The sequence below is a fragment of the Callithrix jacchus genome, chromosome 4, assembly GCF_049354715.1.
Source record: "Callithrix jacchus isolate 240 chromosome 4, calJac240_pri, whole genome shotgun sequence".
Taxonomy (NCBI): Eukaryota; Metazoa; Chordata; class Mammalia; order Primates; family Cebidae; genus Callithrix; species Callithrix jacchus.
In genome coordinates this window covers 114755159-114780608 of record NC_133505.1, presented here as the reverse complement: position 1 = coordinate 114780608, position 25450 = coordinate 114755159, and the positions used below count along the sequence as shown (strand labels likewise).

Genomic DNA, 25450 nt, shown 5'->3' with positions numbered 1-25450 from the left:
GGCTAACTAAGTTAAAGAGATATGTAAAGAATCTAACATTTAAGAAAAGAGGAATACAAAAGCACAATCTTATTATTGTAATTTGTTTATGAAATAGTTATGGGTATTTGGTGGGTCCTTCCTTAAAAATGTTAAGGTTTTTAAAAGCAAAGTCTGAGCCAGGCACAGTGCCTGATGCCTGTAATTCCAGCACTTTGGGAGGCTGAGGCAGATGGATCACTTGAGCTCAGGAGTTCAAGACCAGCCTGGGCAACATGGCAAAACCCTGTCTCTGCAAAAACCACAAAAATTAGCCGGGTGTGGTGGCATGTACCTGTAGTCACAGCTACTGGGGAGGCGGAGGTGGGAGGATCACTTGTGCCCAGGAGGCTAAGCCTGCATCGAGCTGTGACCGCACCACTGTACTCCAGCCTCCGTGACAGAGCAAGAACCTGTCTTAAAAAAAAAACAAACCCAAAAAACAACAACAAAAAAGTCTTTCAGAAGAGCAAACCTCATAGTATGAGCTTATTCTGTAACACTTACTTGTCTTTCTTTAGTAAAGTGGCCTTGATGCATTCACTCTAAAGAGGACCATGTAACCGTTATCATACAAACCAATGTTGGCCAAGTGCAGTGGCTCATGCCTGTTATCATGGCACTTTGGGAGGCCAAGGTGGGTTGATTACCTGAGGTCAGGATTTCAAGTCCAGCCTGGTCAACATGCCGAAACCCCAGCTACTTGGGAGGCTGAGGCAGGATAATCACTTGAACCTGGGAGGCAGAGGTTACACTGAGCTGAGATGGCGCCACTGTACTACAGGCTGAGCGACAGAACGAGACTCTGTCTCAAAAAAATAGACCAAAACCCATCAAATAAATATCCCAATATTAACTACTCTTAGATTCTGAAACAAAGCCCAACTTATTAATAGATAGTTAGCTTCAGTGGCCAATCTTTGCTTGACTCTCAGTTTAGAGGTTTCTTAGTGACAGAATGCATCCCCTGGAGCCTATTACCTACAGAAAGTTCTGACAGGTTTTTCCAGTTACACTACTAAGTCAACACAAACAAAAACTGTGCCACCATCATCCTCATAGTCCCCAGCCTTCTATTCATACAGGGTGGCCAGCCTTCCATTGACAAAATCCATAATTCGAAGATGGGGTATTGACAAAGGCCAACAAATATGGCTCATCTGTCCATTTCTGGTTCAAATGCCCAGTCACCCCTCAAAGTCAGATGCTGGAAATGCATTGTACTGCTTTCCTCACAGGTCATGATTTTAATTATAGTTATCCCTTGGTATACTCAGGGAATGGTTCCAGGACCACCTGCATATAACTAAACCTGTGCATACTCTACTCCACAGTCAGCTGCAGAAGAAACTTGTGTGAAGAGCTAACTCTCCCGGCCCCACATGTGGGTTTCACATCCCGGGAATGCTCTGCTTGGGTGAAAAAGAGCTCTGCATAAGTGGCCCTGTGCAATTCAAACCTGCATTGTTCAAGGCTCAACTGTACTAACTTCTCTACTAAATGCTGGTACAGCAGGAAAGGTAAATAGATGCCAGATAAAATATCAAAACTCCAACGTTTCCCACTTCTTCCCCGATATCAAAAATTAATGGTGATGTGATTTCTTTAAGATTTCAAATGTCCCTCCTGCCACCTCAATCCCAGGAAAACTATCATTACAAATATTCTATGGTTTTTCACTAACTCATATATCACCTTACCAAATACTCTGAATTTCTAAGATTTTACATTAGTTTTGGGATTGGGAGCTGAAGATAAAAAAGGAATGGTTTCACAGAAAGAGAAGGATTTTTCTAATCACTTCTAACTACACATTTTGCTATACCCTTTGAGGTAGGCCAATGGTAACTGGCTGAAGAACTAGGAATGTGCCTTCCTTAGGCTAAGATAGTAAGGTATATAAGAACTAAGACACCTAGAGCTAGAGCTCAGGCCATGGTCACAGTTACTCACTAAAGAGGCTAAGAAGCTACTGTGACCCCCCACCCCAACCCCAAATCATGTGATTTAATTCCAGTACTTACAAATCGAAATTTTGAAGAAATTACAAGAAAGAAACCTCCCAAGAAAAAAACTATAGCTTCAGGAACAAATATACCAGCTTGTCCCCAATGTGGGTCTAAAGATTTAAAGAACCCTTGAAACAACTCTATCACAACATGCCTCAAGAGACAGCAGTGCTAAGAATGTCCCTCTTCTCTTTTATAAAACTATTTACACTGAAGCAAGCCCTGCACCGTGCAGAAATCCATTAGGTGTAGTTAATCAGTTACAGAACTGGCAATCAGTGGCATAACCCTTCCAGGAGGCAGGTGTAGTAGGTATGTGAAGGAGGCAGCATGATGGAATTCACATTTTACAGTCCTGATGCCTATAGATTCCTTTGCTTGGTTCACCTTGAAGAAATCAGCATAAAGATGACTGCACCTAGCAGAATCTGGCAATTATTTTTGTTGTTATAATGAAGACCATTTTCTATTGCAAGATACAATTATTGCTAATGCTAAAGTGTCCATGGTCTCTACATACATGCCAACTGGTTGCGAAGACAGATGGACCCCAAACAGATTAGATTGTCAGAGAGAAGCTTCCTGAAATGAAAAGTATTCCATCAATAACTTACAAAGCAGTTAATTCCCACATGCAGTGTAAGGTGGCCAGTGGAGAAAGGTAGCATGACGCTGAAAGAGACCACAGGCTTTGAAGTCAGCCAGGACCATGTTGAAGTGCTGGCTCTGGCACCTGCCTATGACCTTGGGCCAGCTACTTAACCTAGGTTGCCCCTTTGGTAAAATGGGGATAAAAACATTCTATGACTATCTCTTGGATCTTTGGGAAGATTAAATAAAGCTCTGCATGCAAACGACTCAGCAAAGTGCCAAGCACAAAAGCAGCTCCCAACAACTGTTAGATCCCACACGGAAGTAGTGACATCATAAATGTTAACTTACTGTTTTCCGAGCATCGTATACTTTAAGCCAAAAGGTTCCAGGGCGGCCCCTTCCAGGAAAGGATTTCAAACTTTTAAAAAGAATTTCAAAGGTGCTGTGCCAGTCAGAAGTAACTGGTAATTTCTTAAATGCTGTACCCTATGTCCGCTTCAGCCCTTCCAAATCATGTTTACCTTGTGGAGACTGTCCACTCACCCAGACACCAGCTGCATGTGCTTCCCCTTGAACACAGAGAGGTTTTTGTCTGGAAGCAACATGTGGTATCAATTTATCTTTCTCAGCAACAGCAACAAGAAGTCTGCTCACTTTAAAAATAAAAACGGAGTTCTGTAATTTAACTCTTAAAAGCTCCTTTTTTTTTTTTTCTTTAAAGATAACCCCCTCCTTGCTCTCTCTTTTTTGAGGTGGGGTGTGGTGGGAGGAGGGCTGTCTAGAGAGCAGCAAAATGAGGTATGGTGAACTCCAAAGCCAGGCCCACTACTTCCCACCAGGCAGAGTGCAGGCATCTCCTGGTCCTTACAAGGAATTTCAAGGGAAAGAACTGGAAAGGACTGTCTTTCAAATATAGTGCTCACCCACTTTGTGTACAGGACCAACATTTCAAGTGGGTCTCACTGCTTCACTTGTGGGAGCTGATTATTTAGAATGAAGTTGCCAAATGTCTGAATTCTAACACACACATCTGCTGAACCACAGATGACAATAGTTGTGTGACAGCCCAATAGAACTACAAGACATGGGGAGACCCAGAGGTCTGTGTGCCACAGGAGAGTACTGCAAACAGACAGCTTCAGGAGCAGGCTCGGGTGGGCGCCTTTGGTGTATAATGACAGGCTCTTTCAAAGGCAGTTCTCTGGAAGAGGCCCTCAATTTCCCTTCAGTAGTAGTTCTTCACCATGCCTGCCCATTAGAATCACCTGGGGAGACTTTAAACATTCACATCCCACTCTCAGAGATTTTGATTTAATAGATGGGGTAAGGCCTGGATACAGACACATTTTTAAAACACCCCAGATTATTTTGATGTGCAATTAGGGCCAAGAACCATTGGACTTCCCCCCTTATATTTTCATTGACTGAGGATCTGATTCCAGTCTCCTTAGATCTGGTAACATAACACAGCAAAGTCCTTTAAGTCCAAGTTTCCACCATTGAGTAGATATAAGGGTGAGAATTGGGATGAGAGATTAAAGCTGTGATTTTACGTGCAGAATAAGAGCTGGGGCAATTTTTTTTTAAGGTAACTGAGGTCCAGATCTGCTTTTCTTTTGAAAAGTAAGAGGTGAGGGGAAGATCCTTGACCCTACCCTGCCTTGGGGACAGTCACCTCATTCTGCTCTGTGATGCTTCTCCACGCAGCATGCATAGGCATGGACAGAAAGAAGGCATGTGGACTTTCACAAAACTAGGAATTGACACAGCTGAAGAAGGAAGGAATGGAACACTAAATGATCTCCGTAATTTTCTTAGATACTGCTAGAATCTAGTTGTTAGTGGCCTACTCTCTTCTGCTAGATTTGATCTACTTTGAGACTAAGATGTTGTTCAAAAGCAGGTATAGACACAGTATGATAGCATAAAAACACATCTGAGATCACATAGTTATTATTTCATATATAGTACCAGCTATAATGGCCAAAACCAAACCTTTCAGATTGAGAAGAAAACATAAACTTTATGTAAACGATTGTACAAACAACCTGATGTAAATCTAGCTCCACTCTATTCTTGTCTAAAACTTAAAAGTTTAAACCATGAAGAGACTTAAAAAAAGAAAAAAACTATGCTCTAAAGTAAATATTTTTGGGAACTTGGCTGAATAATTAAGTTTCCAGTTAGAAACAAGATTTCCCGTTAAATTGCTGACAATAATCCTCTACCCACAGAGATGGCCTTTGGAAACTAACATTTGTTTTAAGTTTTCAAGCAGCAAGCGACAGGTTCTGGTCCCTCATAAGAAAGAATAAAATAATCATCATCTGGTGATCAGAATAGTGAATCTATTTTCTATCCAAACAAAGTGAGACATATGAGGTTTTCTGAAAGGGAGGAAGGGCTGGGTACACAATTTATCCTGCCTCCAACTGAAAAAGAAATCCTAGATAAGAAGAAAGTTCTCTTAAATACCACGAAAAAGATGACTACCACTATACTCTGCTCACAGTACTGTTGGGTTTTCTAGGGTGGATTTTATTTTCATATTCATTATTTATTTATTTTTCTTTTTGTAATCTTCTTTTCAAGCTCTTTCACAGCTGTTTCTGCTCTTGGAGGGCAAGAGGGAACATTCCATTCCTCACAGCCAAACCTGCACTTCCGGCACACAGAGAACCCTGGCAATCTTGCAACCTCTGCCCACACCCACTCCCTGCAGCATCCTGCCCCTTCCCAAAAACTCTCCTATTTCCAGCCCCCGGTCCCTCTCCCCACAGACTGAGGAAGAAGCACCTAAAGGCGTGAGGTCAGTGGAATGACAGTCCCAGAAAGTAGGTTAAAGCTGCAGCATTTGGATGCCCCTGTTCTCTTTCTCCAAGCTTCTCCTGTGATGTTGTTGAATCCGTTTCCCCTTTCCACAGGGTGCTCAGCAAACACATGCTACTGAAATTCTTCCATTTAAGACCATGGTCAAATTAGCCACACAAAATGGTTGCCTCAAAGAGTTAACAGCCATGAAGTTATAAAAGCCATGAAGTGGAACAGAAATAGTTTTATTACTATTCACTTAGATTAAACAAAATAAGGCTGCACGTTTTTCTAGTCTGAAAACTTACTGTGTGTGGAAATAGAATAAAAGGGCATAGGGAACACGCATCCAAAACTTAGGCGCACATCCAAGAGTTTAGTGTAACTTTCATGACATCTGACAAGCAATCAGGGCAGGAAGCTCAGTAAAAATAGTGATAACTGCAGAACATGGAGAGGGCCAGGAAACCCTCATGCTATGAAACAGGCAGCCCCAACTTCACAGTTGCAGACACTGAGGACCAAAGAGGCACAGGGCCACACCTGAATCCAATCAGCTTGAAAGGGTCAACAGAGCAGACACACTCAGATCATCTGGTCTTGAGGTGTAAACAGAAAGACAGCACTAGTACCAATGTCTGGATCACCACACTAAGAGCAAAGATAAAATGCAGGGTGTGTCTGGCTCTTTAAACCAGATACTATGTCTTGTTATAGCTTTAGCACATGACAGAGGTCATGGTACATAGTAAGTACTCAAAAAATAGTATTTGTTTAAGCACTGAATTAGTGGGAAGGAGGCAGGAGCCACAAAATAGACCTGAATTATACTTTAACATGAGATGTGATAAAACATGAGACCAATGAATGTCCTACATGAATGAAGATGAAAGTAAGCTTCCATTGTAAAATGTGAAGTAACATCTAGGTTGTTTCCAGGTTGACATGTCTCATCATAGGTATTAACTTCAATTATACAACCCAATTTCCAAAAACCTGAAAATATATACTGACAAGTAGTCTTTAGGGTCTCTAGAATAAGAGATGGAAAGAAGGGCAAACTGATAGAATGTGTGCTACTTGGTGGACCAAGGCCTTAGCAGGTGCTTGAGGTCCAACTAGGGTGAAGAGCTGGCTCTCCACCTGTTATGGGATGCCATCGGGCCCCCATTACTTGGTAATTCAGTTGACTCAGAGTCCTGAGAGGCACACTCAAAACCACAGATAACACAACCCGGTTCTAAAATCTCCTCTACACAAGTACCTAGGTAATGAGAGAAATCTAAAATCAAGTCTGCTTCACCTGCAGTCTGAAGCAAATTCATGTATGTGGCACCTACCAGGGCCAATGCTCAGTGCTTGACAAATCAGATCTCATTTTATTTTCACAAGCCTATCAGGAGGAAACTGAGATGCAGAAAGGTTAAGCAACTTATCTAGTAGGCTGTGGTAATAGAAATCAGGCCTGAGGCTAACTTCAAATGTGAAGCTCTCATCACGGCACTGTGTATTTCCTTCTGAAGTCACCAAACTGCCCAAGGAGGGAGGCACCACTAACAAGTGACCAGGAATGAGAAGCTTTAAAGACTACAAAATCTATGTGACCCAACAGCACATGGTCTCTAGGTTAATGAAAGGGATGGAAAAGGTGGAAAAATGATAAGCATGAGAAGCAAGCCTTGTTGGAGTCAGATCTGCTCATCTGCTAAAACTTATTTTTTAGAAATGATACTTTTTCTCAGGCCCCAAAGAGACACTATTGTCATGTCCTAAGGTGCACTGGGTTCACTATTTTGGGGAATGCCAAAATATTATTATAGCCATAAGCTGAACTTCTACATATTCAGGCTTTTCTTGGTGGCACGTCTGGAGTCTTCTGTGATCAGGGAGAATTAGCCTGTGACTACATCAAGCCAGTATCACCTGGCTGTCCCTGCAGGCCTATTCAGGCCCTAAAACAGCTGGCACCATGTTATGAATCCTCAAGCCAGAAACATCAAGCAAATGTCTGTTAGTGCCTGACCCTTGCTATTATGAGGCTTAATCTGAAACAGGGACTCGGCTCTATACTATTTAAAACATGTAATTAGTTTATTATTGAGCCAGAAAAGATGAGCTTGCTCTAAAACTATGTGAATCTTAAAATATGAAGCCTTTTGCCTGCCAACTGACAACATGATCAGGATGCTTCTGTTTAACCTCAATCAAAAACTCTGGTGGAAAACTGCTTTAAGGTTGTATTTGCCTACTATTTTATTATTTGTCTTCTGGCATCAAAACCTGCAGAAACAAATCAGTGACAATGCAAGCACGTTACAGGGATGGGTGTGGAGGTGCAGAGTGGGTGGGTTAAACAGCTTGAGAGTTTGACATCTGAAATCCAGGAAAACTGCTCTTCTGTTCTTAGTTTACAATCCCTTCCTTCACATGAAATTTACTGGCTTTAGCATCACACATATGAACACAACTGTTTCTAGCTCTTCAGATATTATGGCTCAGAAAAACCATTTCTTTTTGTTATTTCAAGAGCAACTGATTTCTTTTTGGTAGCTCTGAAATATATGCCAATGTGTGGGCACAGTCACACAGCTCTACGCACAGGCCCACACCCTGGAAAGATTGGAAGGAGTGGAGACACATTTTTCAGCTATGGAAGGAAAAAGTTTGGGCTAGTATTTATAAAACAGACAAGTCTGTATGCATTTGGAAGCAGGCTATCTTCCAAGTGTCAATATTAATTATCCTAACAGTCACTGTAAATCAAGGTGTTACCAGTAAAAGAGGCAGAGAAAGTAAGTAAATGCTACACAACAGAATATCTCATGTTTGGTACTGCAAATGTAACAATTGACATATTTTTTCTGTATGGAAATAAAGAGTACAAAACAGTCAATTCTATAAAATGACTTGAGCTAATAGTACCTTCTGGCCCCCCCACAACCCACTGAAATTCAGCTCTAATGAGGAGCCTCCTGAGGAACTGCCTTCTCTAACCTATAACCTCATCTGCATATGAAGTATTTCACCATACTGGTTTTGCAAGATTTTTTTCCTAACCACAGGATGCAAAAGTGGCTGATGACCAATATAATGATACTACAAAATGCTCACCAAATCAACCATTTATTCCATGACACTCCCAGGTGCTAATTACACAGAGATGAGCATCAGAAAGTTCAAAAGTCCACAAAAAAAATGATCAAATAAAGAAAGGACATTCCCAGTAACTAAAACACTAGGTACTGATTGCAATTTGCTGAAAAAGCATCCACTGAGACACTCAGATACCCAGGTATTTTAACTTAAAATCTGGGGTGTTCCCAAATGTCTAAGTTAATATTAGCACTATCCCTAAACTATGATGAATGAAGCAGATTGAATGCACATGAGATAATCACAGTTTTTCTAAAGGCCATAACAAAAATGCAGTATTTTAGTACCAATATGTACTAGGCTCTAATCTACTTCATGTACATGCTAGGTAAACTTCAAAGCACTTAAGAAACTGGAAATATCAGCATCAGTAGTGTAATATCTATTACCCAAAGGGCAGGAGGAATAGTTTTAACTGGTAAGGATAGTCACACAGGAGACTATAAAAGCTGAACACAGTAGAAATAGAAAATTCCTGTAACTGGGTGCCTCAAGGGTTAAAAAAACATATGAAACAGTTCTTTTAGACCCTGCTTGTGGCTGGAGGAAATGGAAGGGACTAACAAGAGGTCAGAATATGGTAGGGAGACAGGAGGAGAGCCCACTCCTGAACCAGCACGTGTGCCTGTGCTCTAGGGTTCACTGGCTTCCCCATATTAGCCATCAGTGATTCTAAGGGCATGCCTGAGGATGCAGGACCCCGACCTCATAACTACCTCCTTGGTTAAGTCTGAGTTGGCAGGGTTAGCCCTTGGATTCTCTCCCCAAACTTTCTGGAACCCTTTAACCTGGGCCTCCTGAAGTTTCCAGCCCTTTCCCTTCGGTCAGGTTTTTCATTTGCTAATGGGAACGGTGTGTGGACTCATAATATAACCAGGTACTAGGTCTTTCCCTAAGGATTAACAAAACATTATATATATGAGGGCCGCTGAGAATAATCCCTTCACATCAAGACAAAGGAGGAAAAATACACAGCAACGGATGTCTCTGGGCCATTTTCAGGTTCAGAGTAATACATGACGTCAAGTAACACACAACTCTCTAAGGCATTAGGTGGAATAATAGTACCCTACAATATTAGCTGTCTCTCTAGACACAACTTCATTGGGTCCTTTCAAACAGCTATATCTAAGCAGTTTTCTGAAGTAAGAAAGACAGCAGAGTCCTGATATTAATTTGTGGATAGAAAGGGAAGTAGGGGCCGGGCACCGTGGCTCACACCTATAATCCCAGCATTTAGAAGGCAGAGGTAGGTGGACTGCTTGAGCCTGGGAAGCGGAGGTTGTAGTGAGTCAAGATCACGCCACTGTACTCCAGCTTGGGCAACACAGAAGACCCCCATCTCAAAAAAAAAAAAAACAAACCTGGGGGTGAAGTAGGTATCAGCTGCTTATAAGGTTAACAAATCCGTATTTGGAGAATAATTCTCCAGGGGGTTCTTGTGTTACTGAATGTCTTTGCTTGGTCAAGCAAAGTACTGACAGGTCTTTGTTCTAGACTATCTTTCAAGGTAGGCCTATCTTTCATCTGCAGTGAGCAGCCCTGAAAGACAGTCATAGTGTCTCCCTCCACAGCAAAGGACAGATATACCTATTGCTGATTACAAAATATTTAGGATCCCTAAACTCGAGGTTCCTGCACAACCCCACTACATGTGCAACCGTCAACCTGGATCCACCTATGTCACCCCTGTGGGATTTGGGGGCAAGGAAGAACCAATGCAAAATATACTATTGCTCATGCTGGCTGCTGTGCCATGAGGGAATAACAGATTCCTCTGCCTCTGACCCAGGAGTTTGCCATCTAGTAAGGGCAAATGTGAGACACTTGTAGTCCTTGCTTTTTTTTATTTTTTATTTTTAAAGAGAGAGATTTCCACTCTGTCATCCAGGCTGGAATGCACTGAACACAGTGGTATAATCATAGTTCATTGCAGACTTGAGCTCCTGGACTCAAGTGATCCTCCTATCTCAGCTTCCTGAGAAGCTGTAACTCAGGTGTGTACCAGCACACTTGACTAATTTTTTTGTAGAGATGGTGTCTCACTATGTTGTCCAGACTGGTCTCAAACACCTGGTCTCAAGTGATGCTCCCATCTCAGCCTTCCAAAGTGCTGGGATTACAAGTGTGAGCTACTGTGCCTGGCCACCTTGCTGTTCTTCACAGTCCACTGCTTTAGCTTGTGAACTGATATTTCCTTAACCATGAAAGATAAAATTGGGCAATAATCATCTCTAGCCATCTTTCTTTTCTTCTCCTATATAAAATAAGAAGGAATACAAAATAATAGGATGGGAAAGGAAAAGCAAGAGAGGCAGACATACATGGTCCAGCACTTTGAATGCTCTGACCTGGCTCTGCCAACGACCCGTAAAGCTTTATGACAATAAACCATTAATCAAAGGCAGTGGGGGTGAAAAGATCCCCAGAGAGTCATTTTCAGTGTTTCATCTGTATCAGTCACCATCTTTTTCAGCTGTTGTTCAGTGTTGCTGTTTGCTTGTGGGGAATACATCTAAGTGAGCAGCAGGTTTAGGTTTATGTCTTTTTACCTTCCTCTTCTAACAATACAAGAACAGATACCTTATGTCCATCTACCCCCATCTCCCTGACAACTGGGTTGCCTCATCTTAAGGCAGTCTTTACAGTACTGAGTACCAGACAGATTCCATTATGGAGCCCTGGGCCATTCTCAGAGAGAAACATTTCTCCTCAGTTCCTTGACTTGTCTATGGACTGGCCTCAGTTTAACCTTGGTTGGCAGAGATGCTTCCAGGTCTCTCCCTCGCCAGTCACTTTGCTGTTGTAAAGTGTCATGCATGTAGATACCTAGGATTCCCTCCTCAACCTAGAATTCTCTCCCTCTTTCCACTTAGCTCGCCCACACAAATTTTCTTCTTTCTTCTGACAGTTTAGATCTTTATGAAGGAAAATGGACCAGGTATTGCCTGTGAACCAAAGCAAACACATGGACATTTATAGACTCTCTCCAAGTTTCCAAAAAACAGAGTTAATTTTCTAGCTTATTAATCATGACCAGGAGGCTTTATCATGAAATACAAAAACTTTACCACATTTCAATAGCCATAGTTTTCACTACTGATTTAAGCCAGATATGTTCTGGTACAGAGGAAATTGGTATTTTCTTTTCCCTCCCCTCTCCTCTTGGATAACCTATTTCAATTTTGGCAAAAGGAGGAGTATATTTACTATGGTGTTTACGTGCATCTACATGTCTAGTGCCTGTGAAATGATACTGGATTGCTGCCACATGGCAAATAATGTGCTCTTTGATAAATAATTATCAATTAGAATGCTATAAAATGGGCCAGTAGTTCCACTCTGCTCATACAGTGGTGTTTTGACCACCAAATACAAGCTTTCTTTGGTTAGTCCTTACATCAGTCAGAGAATTCTGTTAATTTGCTCTGATGCTATTTGTGGACATGCATGGCAAAGAATGCAGGCATCTAGGAGTAAATTAGGGTCAACTTACTCCACTTAGGCAGCAGGACACCAGCACAGCATTCCAGTTACAACAAACATTATACAGACACCCCGGCTTGGGCTGAGTGGCAAGGCCTACAGAAATAAGGAACTATTAGCAACAACTTGCAAGTAATCAATTTTTAATGCTTCCAGTGTAGGGTAGCTGCCAGAAAATCTGGCCAAAGCCATCATTTTAAAAACACCAACTTAAGCTATAATGAGGTATTCTTGCTATAGTAAACAGGTTTTAGTTTGTCTGTCTAAATCCATATATAAAGTTTAAAAAATTGAAAAAAATAAGGTTTAAAATTTAGATACTATTTGGACATTTTAAAACTCCCGTGGTTTTCCTGTTCTTTTACCTGAGAGCTCTTTTTTTGTGCAGTACCATGCTTAGTGATGATTATTAAAATTTATACTGGGGGGAAGGTGCATAAGATATGAAGAAGTCACATCAGATGATAAGAAGGAAAGTAGGAAGAGTTAGATAGCAAAAGAGATATATCTCTTTCTTTTATGTTGAAGATGCCTGGCATGTGGAAGACTCAACACATTTTCTTGAAAGCATAAATCAATTCTCTCTTTCTTTTCTCTTCTGAACTAAACCATGCTGAATAAGGTTAGCATCTGCAATAAAATGCAGGAGGAAAGAAGCAGACATTCTTCCAGCACTAAAGAAGTACACATTCCCTTTTCCCAGGTTTCCCATCTCCAAGAAAACCTACCTTAACATTGGAAGTCACAGTAATTAGCTATCATGTTTAAATAAATTAGGTTATCTGTCTTAAACTTCAGAAGCATTTAGAAGTTCAAAATCTGAACAGAAAATTAAGTTCTATTAGAAGTTATACTCATGCTTCAAGAAGACTACACAATTCAAATACAGCAGTAGAGGACATTTTGTTTTTAATTAAGATTCGGGAAAACAAAACTTGGATTAGTTGGTGAAAGTGTTAAAGTGGGTGCAAAGTTTTTGAAGGACTGTTTATTACTATCTATTGATACTGAACATAACCTTTGATTTAGTGTAACAGACTACTCCATTCTTCTCTCATTAATTACTCACACAACGCCAATTTTTAGCTGGGTCCAGACAAAAAGACTATATTCCCCAGGCTTCTTTGAAGTCAGATATGGCCACGTGACTTAGCTTTGAAAACAGAATGACACAGAAGTAGAAGAATTCCATGGAAGACTAGTTAATGGCAGCTGACTCAGGTGAGAGGTGAGTCTCTTCACTCCTGCTGTTCTTCCTCCTTTTGGCTTCCATTTGGATGGGCAATGAGGAGACCTTGAAGATGAAAGCCACTTGCTGAGATGGGAGGGCAGAGAATAAGAGGAGACTGATCAATCACTTCTTACAGTGGCCATGGCAGCCCTGGACTTCTTTTACATGAGAATAATTCACTATTAAATTTCTTTTCCATTAGCCAAACCTAATCCTACCTAACAGGCCCAACAATTCTATTTTTAGGAATTAATTTTACTGACATACCCTACTGCATATGTTATCTCTGTGTGTATACATACACTTTCAACTTTTGCACACATCAGATTTTTTAAAAAGTTAATTATAAAATTCCAAGCATTAATAATGATAATTAGAGGTTTCTGTTCATATTAGGTAAGATAATGTAATAGAAACAACTGACAAAGAAAGTCCTTTATGTGCCTACATTCTATACCTACCTTGATGTATGTGTCATCAGGCACTTTCAAAGTGCTTTTCAGTGAATGACTGTGTGTGCTGGGTTCTGTCATCCTCCAATGTTGCAGACTGGCAGGGCTAACCGTAATTATAGGCCCAAAACTCCACAGAGTTTTTGAAGTTCTCATGTAGAGGCCATTAAGGTTAGGGACTTACATTTGCAAGCTAAGTGGCTATATTATGATGAGGGAGGCTACTGACACTTCTTGTTTTGGGTCAACCTGCATTTCAAGGAAAAAAAAGCAATTTTGGGGATTCAAGGCCAAAAAAAAAAATAAAAAATGAGTGATGGGAAAGAAGGCTTGAAGAGACATATGGTTTTATTGTTTACTGGGAATTAATTTAATGGTAACAGAATATATAGGGTTATTTCTACCAATCATGGAATTATGGTAGGGCCAATGCCTTAGTAACAATTTTCACATAACTATCAGAAAATAACATCCACAGCCATTGAGTACAGATTATCAACAACATACCAAGATGTTGTAACTTGGTCAGGTTTATGCTTTTCTAACTTTGGAGTAACATGAACTAAACAGAATGTAAGGCAGTCTCCACTAAATCCGAGAGTATCAAAGCTAAAAACTAAAAATGTTATCCAATAAGAAAACAGTCTTATCTTGACATTATGAGATGGTAAACAACAACGGTATTACAAAACATTTCTATGTCCCCAGCGAACCAAACTGTGGTCAGTTACCCTTCCCTAAAATGAATTTCTAAAAATCAGGTAACAAGTAAACAAATTCGTCATAAAGTTATTCCAATATTCTGAATTTATTAACGCTATACAAGAATAAAAACGTTATTGCAGTAAGATACTATGGGATTGTCTCCATTTTTCCTGTCTATAGGCTAGATATTAAAAACAAGAGGGCAGCATTATGGATGTTTAACTATGCTATGCTGCCTAATTTAGTCTATATGTAAGAAAGAACATGCTGAAAAAATAGCGCTGAATATTCCTAGTTAGGTATATACTTGCTGGGTGGTAGTTATGGAACAGGAAGACAGGGCCATTTTCAGGAATAAGGGCTCATTTTCAGAGAGAAGATGGCTAATTTACTCAGAGGAAAAAAGGTTACTTAATAACTAATATTTTATATACATTTTACTGATAAATACCACATAGTTAATCCCTGAAGCCTGTATAAAATGAGAAACATTTATTTCCGAGTTTAAACTGTCCCTCTCAACATTGCATAACACCTTTTTGATATATGCTATTGAATCCACTTCTGAATTTCATAAATAAACCTGTAAAGAAGCAGTCCCTAACCTTTTTGGCAGTAGAGACCAATTTCGTGGAAGACAGTTATTCCTGGCATGTTCTTTCTTATATATAGACTAAATTAGGCACCATAAATATTTGTAACGCTGCCCTGTTTATTAGGCCTTCATAGACATGGTTTTTAATATCTAGCCTCTGGACAGGAAAAGTTGAGACAGTCCCATAGTATCTTAATGCAATAAAGTTTTTATTCTTATGCTGCATTTATTATTCAGAATATTGGAATAGCTTTATGACAACTGATCCCTCGCAGGCACAGTTCACAATAGGGTTTGTGCTCCAATGAGAATCTAATGCCATCCAAGGCGGAGCTCAATTTCCCTTGCTCACCACCACTCACCTCCTGCTATGTAGCCCAGTTCCTAACAGGTCAAGGACCAGGTAATCAGGGCTAGAAACCCCTGCTGTAAAGTCCTGGCTCTCTGACAGTAACCCTGTGGCATCAACACTCCCTCGGCCAGGACTGCCAACTTCTTTGGTGTTTCCCATGAAACTCCTGGCACAGGGCTGGGCACTCACAGACACTCTTTTTCATTAAACTCTAACCACACTAAAGTAAATTAAAAAAAAAAAAATAAGCCCTTCAAATCGCAATAAATGTTTCATAGACTAATAATTGTCCTGGAAAGTAAGTTTAGTTTATTAACATTTTTCCTGAGTATAAATGTCCTACATTCAATTTCTTTTGCTTAGGAATTTGAGCAAACTATCCAGGAGGCTCCATCCTGATTGCTTCCCAGGAACCAACACCTGGGAAGCTTTAGTCTTCTAAAAGGTTCTATGATTTGAAGGTGACCACAGCACGTTCCATAGAAGACACCATCTGACACAGGGAGTAGACCTAGGTTGGCAGGTGATAAAATGAGTAATAACAACAATACCTCCTGCTACCTCCCCCAAAAATGTTAGGGCTGGAGTGGTAGAGGAAGAACTGGAGGAGCCACAGGTTCAGTCACTCAAATGGGTATTTGGGGAGGTCCTTCCATGCACCAGCCATACAAATGTGAGTGAACAGACAGACATGGTCCCTGGTCTCATTCACAGATTTTATAATTTTGTGAAGTGAGGGGGAGGTAAGGGACAGACATTAATTAAAGCAAACAAATACATACATAATTACAAATTTCGGCTCTGAACGAAAACAACAGGGTACCATAAGAGAAAATAACATCAGTTGGATGGACCTAAGACAGACTGGAAAGTCAGGAAAGACTTAAGACCTGGAGGAGGAGCAACTAAGTAATGAAAGCCATTGGGATGGTTTACCTAGAGAGGATGGAGTGGATGGGTGTAGTTAGAGAGGGAATGGAGAAGAGAAAACCTGAGAGGTTCTCATTGGAGTCATGTAACATGAGGGCAGGTAGAGAACAGGGACCAGACAAAAGAGAAAGAATAGAAGCCACCAGACAGGAGGGGAGTGTGGCGATCGAGTCTAGGAGAGCTTAGTGCTTCAAGGAAAGAACAGTCAGCACTGAAAGATCCAGAAAGAGAGGGGAACCAAGAGTGTTCATGAGCTTTGGCAACAAAGAGGTTATCACTGGTTGCCTTGGCAACAGCAGTATCAAAGGAGTGGTAGGGACAGAAGCCAGGAAAGACGCCAGCAAGGGATCACTACTAATAAAAAAGAAGCTAACATTTATTAAGTGCATGTGATGTACTACACACTGTTCTAAGTGTTTCATATGTACTATCTCTGTAAGTCCTCACAACAATGGGGGGCACTATGGTCCCCATTTTATAGATGAGAAAACTGAAGCTTGCAGAAAGCTGCCCAAGACCACATGGATGAGAACTCAAAGGTCTGCACCAAGCAAGGGCCCACGCATGATGCAGTAAAGGCCCTAGAGGAGAGGAACAGGACCTAGAGCCTACAGGCAGGGACTGGCATGGTCCTGACCTTTAAGCCACAAGTTGGCCTTTCCCAGGTAGGGACATACAATGGGGCAAAACAATCCTACAGGATCGAAGAGTACACTGGGTAACAACAGCCACAGAAACAGTCCTTCTAGCTTGCAAAATACTATCTTGGGGCTGGTAGATTCTAGAATGCATATTTTGATAACTTCCCACTTGCTTTTCCACTATTCATTAATGAGAGATCCATGAAAATCATTCCTTCCTAAAGATGATCTGAGGGGCAAACACAGCTGAACTCTGCACTGAGGTCAGATCTTCACTCCTGAACTTTCTGCAGTTCAGCTCTGGACAATACCACGGTTAACTGGTGCGTACGACTGCCGTAGCTGGGGCAAGGGCAGGGTGAAGCGGAACACATGGAGTAATGCTTGCTATCTGTCCTCGCCTCTTACAGTGTGGTCAAAAAGGAAAAGTTGACTAAAGAGAAGAAAGTGTTGGGTTGCCACTGAATAGCCCTCTCATTCCATAACCAGGAACACAAACAAACAAAAATCAAAGACAAAATAGAAGAGCAGTTGTTGATTTCTGAGTTTTGCTCATCTTGTTTTCAAAACCTAGCACTCCCACTAACTTCACATCCACTCTGGAATACTTTTTAGGTGCTTGAGGGAGTGAGCACTCCTCTCTGACGTGACCTCAAGGTTCAAAACAAGCAACATAAGTAACCTAAGGTACTTGACTAGTCCCCTCATCCTCATTCCCCAGGTCCCTTCCTGACTCTTCTGCCTCTGGCCAGTTTTAATTTGCACCAAAGTCTGAAAAGGTCAAGCTGGGCATGGGTGAAGATCTGATTGTTTACACAGTAAAATTACAAGAATGAACTAAAAATGAAGTCACCCTCTGCAGAATAGCAGCATTCAAAAACTGGGGTCAAATAAAATTCCTCCTACAGTAAAGTCTTCTATATATGTTACCAAAAAGTGGGGAAATTAGAGTTTAGAAGTCTATTTACATTCTATAATTTAGTCTCTTTGGATTTGGAAGTGAAGAGCAGCACATAGAAATTCTTTAACTAAGAAGCTTAGATGTTCTTATCTGATCATGTGAAATACACATTACGTTCTGGATTCTTGCAAATATGCTCAGTCTGTATGCAAACACCAGAAAACAAGCTGCAACAATAACAAAATCTGAAGTTACATTAGTTGACAATGAATTAGTTTTATGGAACCACTAACTGGACTCAGCTGGACAGGCATCAGACTATTGCTACCTGTAACTCTCCCAGCAACCGCCCAACACAATGCAAGTTAAGAGTTAAAATGATAATCTTAGTGATAGCATTAAAGTAATTTAGAGGGTACCTACTGCCATACACAAATAATTCTAATTTTTCAAAATCTCCTGTTGTTTGCTAGCCTTGAATTGGGTGAGAGCTGCTGAACTTTTTTTATTTTCAGTCTTTACCTTTTCTTTGAGTATCAAAGCAATACATGCTTATTCTAAAAATCTGGGAAGATAAGTGTGGAGAAGCAGAAAAAACATCATGTAATTGACCCTCCAATCTACAACCTTTGTAGATTTTGCTACTTATTTTCTGTAGTTTGTTTATATGAATGAGAACATCCTGCATATTATCCTGATCCACCCCTTCACTTCTGCCGCCGTCTCCCCCACCCCCGTTTATGTTATACTATCAGCAGTTCTCCTTGACAAAACCCTCTTTTTTTTTTTAGACGGAGTCTCGCTCAGACACCCAAGCTGGAGTGCAGTGGTACAATCAAGGCTCACTGCAACCTTTGCCTCCCGGGTTCCAGCAAGTCGTCCACCTTAGCCTCCTAAAGTACCTGGAATTACAGGCGCCCACCACCAAGCCCAGCCAATTTTTGTATTTTTACTACAGACAGGGTTTCACCATGTTAGTCAGGCTGGTCTCAAATTTCTGACCTTGTGATCCGCCCACCTCGGCCTCCCAAAGTGCTTGGATTAAAAGCGTGAGCCACGGTGCTCGGCTAGGTATATGTCTTAAAACTTCGGGACAGGAATGATGGCTCACACTTGTGATGCCAGCACTCTGGGAGGCTGGGGCTGGAGGATCAGTTGAACATAGGAGTTTGAGATCAGCCTTGACAATATAGTGAGACCTCATCTATACAAAAAATTTTAAAAATTAGCTGAGCATGGTAACGTACACTTGGAGTCCCAGCTATTTGGGGGGCTGAGGTGGAAGGATTGCCTGAGCCTGGGAACTGAATGTTGCAATGAGCTGACATCGCACCACTGTACTCTAGCCTGGGTCACAGAGCAAAACCGTGTCTCAAAAAAACAAAACCAAAAAACTTCAATGACTTTGTTTAGCTGGGTACTGCTCTCAAAGTTTAAATTAATGCTTTATGCTTCAAGTTTCATGTATTCTTGCATTCTTCTAAATTCCATGCACAACACGGAATATGCAGAATGCTCTTCTAGTTAACCCATTTATATGGACAGGTCTTAATACAATGAGTAGCATTTGTATTCAAATTACAAAGTCTGTTTTAGGTAAAATGTTTTCCTTTACAAGCAAAATGAGAGATTTTGACTGTACAATATACTTTTTCTGTGTGTTTTTTTGTGGCAATTCTAGCCCTCCACATACACCACAGGCTTGAGGACGTCACTCACATACTCATATTTTAAGGACTGTTTACGTATTCTGCAGTCCTCACATGACATCCTGCTTGCTATGGGGGCAATCAAACCACCAAGGGAAAGCAAAGACGTTAAAAATGGAGTAAGGTAAATTACACCTTAAATATATATCAAGTAGTCATCATGACTCTGTCTGGATAAGTTGCCTTATTATTCCATAATAAGTTAAATATGCAAAAGAAAAATGGCACAGAGAAGTTGAGACAGCTTTAGAATGGGAAGAGGCTTTGGAGCTCATTAGACCCAGTGGTTTTCAAACTGTTTATGGAGCCCTAGAGGTTCTTAAAGGCTCTGAGCAGCGGAAGCAGACCAACCTGTCAAAATTCAATGTGCCAAACTGATTTATTTCAAAAGCACTAGTAAGAATGTTTGGGTTCTGTACTGATGACAAAATATTTTAAATAAAATCAGTAACTTAAGTTCAAAGGCATAGCAAGAAAATCAAAATTAGCCACAACAATCCCTTCACGTTGAAATAATGTGTTTCCAGCCAATCGTGGTAGCTAATTTATAATCCCAGCACTTTGGGAGGCCAAGGTGGGCGGATCTCTTGAGGTCAGGAGTTTGAGACCAGCCTGGCCAATAAGGTGAAACTCTGTCTCTACTAAAAGTACAAAAATTAGCTGGCGTGGTGGCGTGCGCCTGTAATCCCAGCTACTCAGGAGACTGAGGCATGAGAATCACTTGAACCTAGGAGGCACAGGTTGCATCACTCCACTCGAGCCTGGGTGACAGAGCAGGACTCTGTCTCAAAAAGAAAAAAAAAAAGAAAGAAATATTGAGTTTCCAAATCAGTAACTGGGAGCTCAATTCCTAGAATTATGCCTAGCACATAGTAGGGCAAAACATGTATTTGTTGAATGAACTATGAATAAATGGGATCCATTAACTTTGTAAGAAAACCCAACATAAAAGGGCAAGATCAAAGTGGTATAAAGTCAAGACACCCAGAAGGCATTACTCTAATAAGCTATATAATTCATCACTCAAATTTTCTATCCACTAATTGCACATAACAAATTGTAAAGTATCAAAAACCTCAGATTGACTTAAGTGTCCTAAACAAGCCATGTAACAAATGCTAAAATGTTCACACAAATGAAAATGATGCATTAAAAAACACTTTAAACATCAAGATAATGCACATGTGTTTACATGAAATGCTCACATTTCTGTTAATGATGATGTAGATCTTTGTGAATTTATTTAACCCGAGTATGCGCTTAGTAAAAATTTAGTTCATTATCTCTGATTCAAATTGTATACTGCTGTTAAAGCATTCCGTGACCTGATGTTAGTAAACTACATGGGGGATCACATGGCTAATGAGTGGGTGTGGGGATCCCCATTTCAAGTCAGCCTATATGCACTGCTGCCCTAATTATGACAATTTAAAATGTCCCTTTCCAAGACTGTCCCTAAGGCTTACTGTGCCGTGCCACAGTCCTCTTATTATCACACAATTTCATCCCTACCTTTCTTCTCCAATGAAAGGAGTTTGTCTGGGAACACTGCCCATCCTTCCTCTTCCTCACACCCATCACACATCCTCTACACTCTGACTTGAAACCCACTACCTGCAGCAAGATTGGCTCCACCCCATCTGGACCATGTTTGTGCTCCAAGTTTAAAAACAGAGCTGTCTTACTGTTTTAAACTAGTCTCTGTTTCACAGGTGTATGGTTTTCTGTTAGATTCTGCCCCTCCAAGGAGACTGTTAAATCAAAGACCAAGGAGTGAGTTCTATGCTCTTTCTGAACCTCACAGTAACTGATTCAGTTTCATGCACAGAGTATGGTGTTCGATAAATATTTAGAAAGTAAAGTCTATAGTGTTATGCTAGACCAGCCAAAACCACAACGTACTGATCATTCGAGTTTTGTCTTCTTAGTTGATATGTACTTTTAGGGAGAATTAGTCCACAATATATGGAAATTAAATAAAAAAGGGGTATCTGGATTTTATTTATTTTTGGCAGGGGGCGTGGTTTTGAGCTAAGCTCAACTGGAGAACACACCAAACTTGTTCGAGGCAGGGTCCACCTCCACTTGCTCCTTTCTGAAGGGTCACTATCATTGCTGTCAACTTGGGTGACTGTACCCAGGCTTAAGCAGGGTTTGTTTTTCATCCCAGGGAATGCATTCTGAGGGCAAAGTACAAAAAGAAGATGGTCTCATTGGCTTTCTCTCATTTCCATCCAATGCACTTATGACCAAGAAACTGAACTTCTGACTTTATTTACAATGCCACACACTTTAGGTACCTGGAAATAAAAGCTTTTCCCAAAAGTCAAAAAGTTAAGTGCTTGGATAGTGTGGCAGCTAGTGGAGTTCTTGTTTCAGTCCCCAGAGAGGTCCAGGGAAGAGATTATGCTTTGCAGATGAAAGGAAGCAGGTTAGCCTCACCCACCCAGTGGGAGGCAGGGCCAGAAAGGAGAACACTCTATTTTCAGGTCAGAGAAGCAAACTGGTGCCAGGCCTCCAGGCGTCTCCAGTGAAAAAGGATAGATCCTGAGGTTATCTTTTCTCTGGGTCCATTAACGTGAAAAGTCTCCTATTATAGGCCTGTTTGTCCAAAGGGAGCCCAGCCTTCCAAGGAAGGCCATCTAAACAGTGCTGACACCGCAGCGGAAAAGGACTCTGGATGGCCTACGGAAATGAACACCCTGAACACCATTAGGCAGGACATGGTGCCACTTTTCTGACTGTACATTTTATTAACAGAACTTCAGGAATAACTTTAGGATAAGAGAAAGTACCATTCACTTTTTCCAAAGAACCTGGACCTCTAACTGAAAAACAGTCAACTGTCATTTAAAACAGCCACGCACCTTGTTGGGTTGGGTCCTATTGCTCCTTGTCCTAACTACACAACACAAACAGAAAACAAACTGCAAGATAAAAAGCAAAACCTCCACAATGTGATGCTTGCCCAAGTTGTCTGTTGTCCTCTAGGTACCCTGAAAACTGCTGGGGCAGTGGGAGAAGGCTGGGAATCATAAACCTCTTTTCCTGGAGTTTCTTATTTTTTGACACCACTTGAATAGAATCCTAAAACGTCAAAGCTGTAGGGGACCTTCAGATTATCAACTAACTCAAGCCCATCATTTTAGAAATGAAAAAACTGGTGCCCAGAGAGCTAAAGTGCCTTGGACAAAGAGACACACTGCTAGTTAAAGGCTGGGTCAGGACCCCCACTTCATACCTCTGATCCCAATGTGTTCTTCTCTCTGTAAGGTTTTCAAACCTTGTCTTTAGTAGCAGAATTCTTTTCTTACATGAAATCTTGGACAAACCTTGATAGGCATAGCAAATGAAAAGTGAAAATGCTCTAGTTAAAGGTAGACACAGGTCCAGGGCCCAGAGGCCCCCTACCAAGAGTCTGTGGGGTTTCTTAGGGCTGCATTTGAAAATGACTCCTCTACACTCACTTCTCCTTTATACTCCCTGTCCCATTCTTCTCAAAATGCCATATGGATATATGCCAGGGAGACATGCAAGCATGCATATAATGACATTACTGAAAACGAGAAAAATAGGGTAAAAAGTTACTCATAGTCTAATTACCCTAATTGACCATTCTTGATATTTTTATATTTTGTTTTCTTTTTTTTTCTTCTAAAAGTATATTTATTTCACAAACTTGGAAAAACAGTTTTCGTTCCTGTTCTGCTGATTTAACACTGGATATATATATATTTTAACACATTAAACTTTTATTAATGCTCATGGGGATTTCAAGATGTTCTTTTTGATAAATGGCTATTTTCTAAAATACGTCACAAAATTTGAACATTTTATTAACTGAAGGGAAAAAATTTTTTAATGAGGATAATATTTGCTACAGGGGAAGAAAACCAAAAAGCTACTAGAAAGGAGACAGAAGTGGGGAAGAGGCAAAGCCAGGCCATGAGGAGAGGATGTGTTGCTGACTCTGAGGCAGGGAGAAAACATCAGGGGAAAGACAGACACTAAGTAAATTCTTGGTGGAAATAAAGTCTTCCAGAATCACGACTCTAGAAAAATGAACTCTTCTGGCCAGGCGCGGTGGCTCATGCCTGTAATCCCAGCACTTTGGGAGGCCGAGGCAGGTGGGTCACGAGGTCAGGAGATTGAGATCATCCTGGCCAACATAGTGAAACCCTGTCTCTACCAAAATACAAAAAATTAGCTGGGCATGGTGGTGCATGCCTGGAGTCCCAGCTACTAGGGAGGCTGAGGCAGGGAAATCGCTTTAACCTGGGAGGCGCAGATTGCACCACTGCATTCCAGCCTGGCAACAGAGCAAGACTCCATCTCAAAAAAATAAAAAAATAAAAAATAAAAGGAGAAATGAACTCTTCCTATCATTATCAGGAGTCTGATATGCATAGTAAACCTGTATAGGCTTAACTCATCTAATATTGCTTTTATATACACACCCATAAAACCCTCAGAGGCTAACTATACCTTTTTATTATTGAGCCAGCTTTGCCCCCCAGTATTCTGGGGAAGAACCATGGGCTGGATTTTGACACTTAGCTGTAATAAGGTTAAGCAGGACTCTGGGACAAAGCCCTCTGCCTAGTTTCTAGGTTGGTTTCTGGCTTTGTGTTCAGTATTATGTCACTGAACCCAGCAGCACCTCAAGAAACTACTGACTGACATGTTCACAAAGAGCTCATCAAACTTAAATGTAATGCAGTTTTTTCAAGTGGTGCTAACTAGATAAGGAATTAAAGAAAACAAAAGCAGGTAACAGAAAAATAGCCTCTCTGTTTTCTGTGTGCTTCCTCAATACCTCAATTTATTTTATTTCTTTCCAGTTTTGAGGAAAACCGCACTAAAGGAAGATATAAAGTTACAAACTAAAATAAAGGACAGAGGCAATATGGCTGCCCAACACCCAGAGACTCCCTTCCTCTGCAAAAGTCTGCATCTCTCCCAGTCCATTCCTACATGTCAGAAAAATCTGCCGTTTACACGGCCTCCCTATTTTGAACAGCGGGATTTAAACAGAGGGGCTTTAGTGGGGCCGCCTGGGAGGATACTGCAGAGCTGCTCAGGTGCCAGGGTCCTGTAACCTCTTAAATTCTTCCAGGGAATGCAAATGAGGCTGAATGGACACAAAACATGAAGTGAGAGTCCTGTTCCAGAACACAGCTCTTGTGAGTGGTTGCCAGGCTGGCTGGTCTTTGCTTCCTGTGGTTTCTCACCTGGCATGTATCAAAGGAGGCTCCCTTATTCTCCAATCCTCATCCTCACAGACCTCCAGAGCACACCCTGGAGACCCCCATCCCTATTTAAATGAGGAGGCCTTTCCCACTCTGCATCCTGGGCCTTACTTCCCAGGATGCAGAGTGGGGAAGTGGTAAGGGGCTGGTCTGGTCTAGTCACGGCCTTCCTGAGAATCTAGGATACTAGCACATGAGTGCTGAAAAAACAGTGTCTGAGATGCTTGATCTCTTGCATCATGCACCCCTCACCCCACTCAGTTCCACTGGGCTCAACACAGGGTTTGTTCTATTCCAAAATGTTTAACCTGTAAGGATGTTGGGTTTATCTTTCCTCTCTGCTAAATGAACTCTCTAGAACATATGAAACAATGATCTTCTCTTTAGAGAACTAGCAAATAAATACCAAAGATGTGGACATCTTACATCTGTATTCTCTGAGAGATCAAACCAATACTTGATGTGTGCACACTGCACAAGCTCACTACCCGCAACATCTGTAAGCAAAATCTGTATACCAGGTAACACACAGACTGGGACCTGGGCACAAGGATCACTTCAATCTCCAGATCTTCCTCCCCAGAAGCAGGGGGAGGCACAGAGGTGCTAGTCAC

The 25450-nt window shown here is 41.1% G+C and overlaps 1 protein-coding gene across 13 annotated transcripts in view; it reads right to left on the bottom strand.

Annotated features, from left to right (window-relative positions):
• Positions 1–25450, bottom strand: part of FOXO3 (forkhead box O3) — a 125497-nt gene that overhangs the window by 24133 nt on the left and 75914 nt on the right. Inside the window, exons 1-3 of one of the 13 annotated variants that reach the window (XM_078369907.1) lie at positions 13141–25450; positions 12082–12167; positions 11415–11533 (exon numbers count right to left, since the gene is read on the bottom strand). The exon at positions 13141–25450 is cut by the window's right edge and continues 39620 nt beyond it. The exons of 6 other annotated variants lie outside the window; for them this stretch is intronic. The gene's annotated coding sequence lies outside the window, so the exon portion shown is untranslated. Of the gene's footprint in view, positions 1–2969; positions 3184–11414; positions 12168–13140 lie in introns of those variants that run through there. 6 more of the 13 variants (XM_078369909.1, XM_078369910.1, XM_078369911.1 and 3 more) reach the window with 6 other exon arrangements.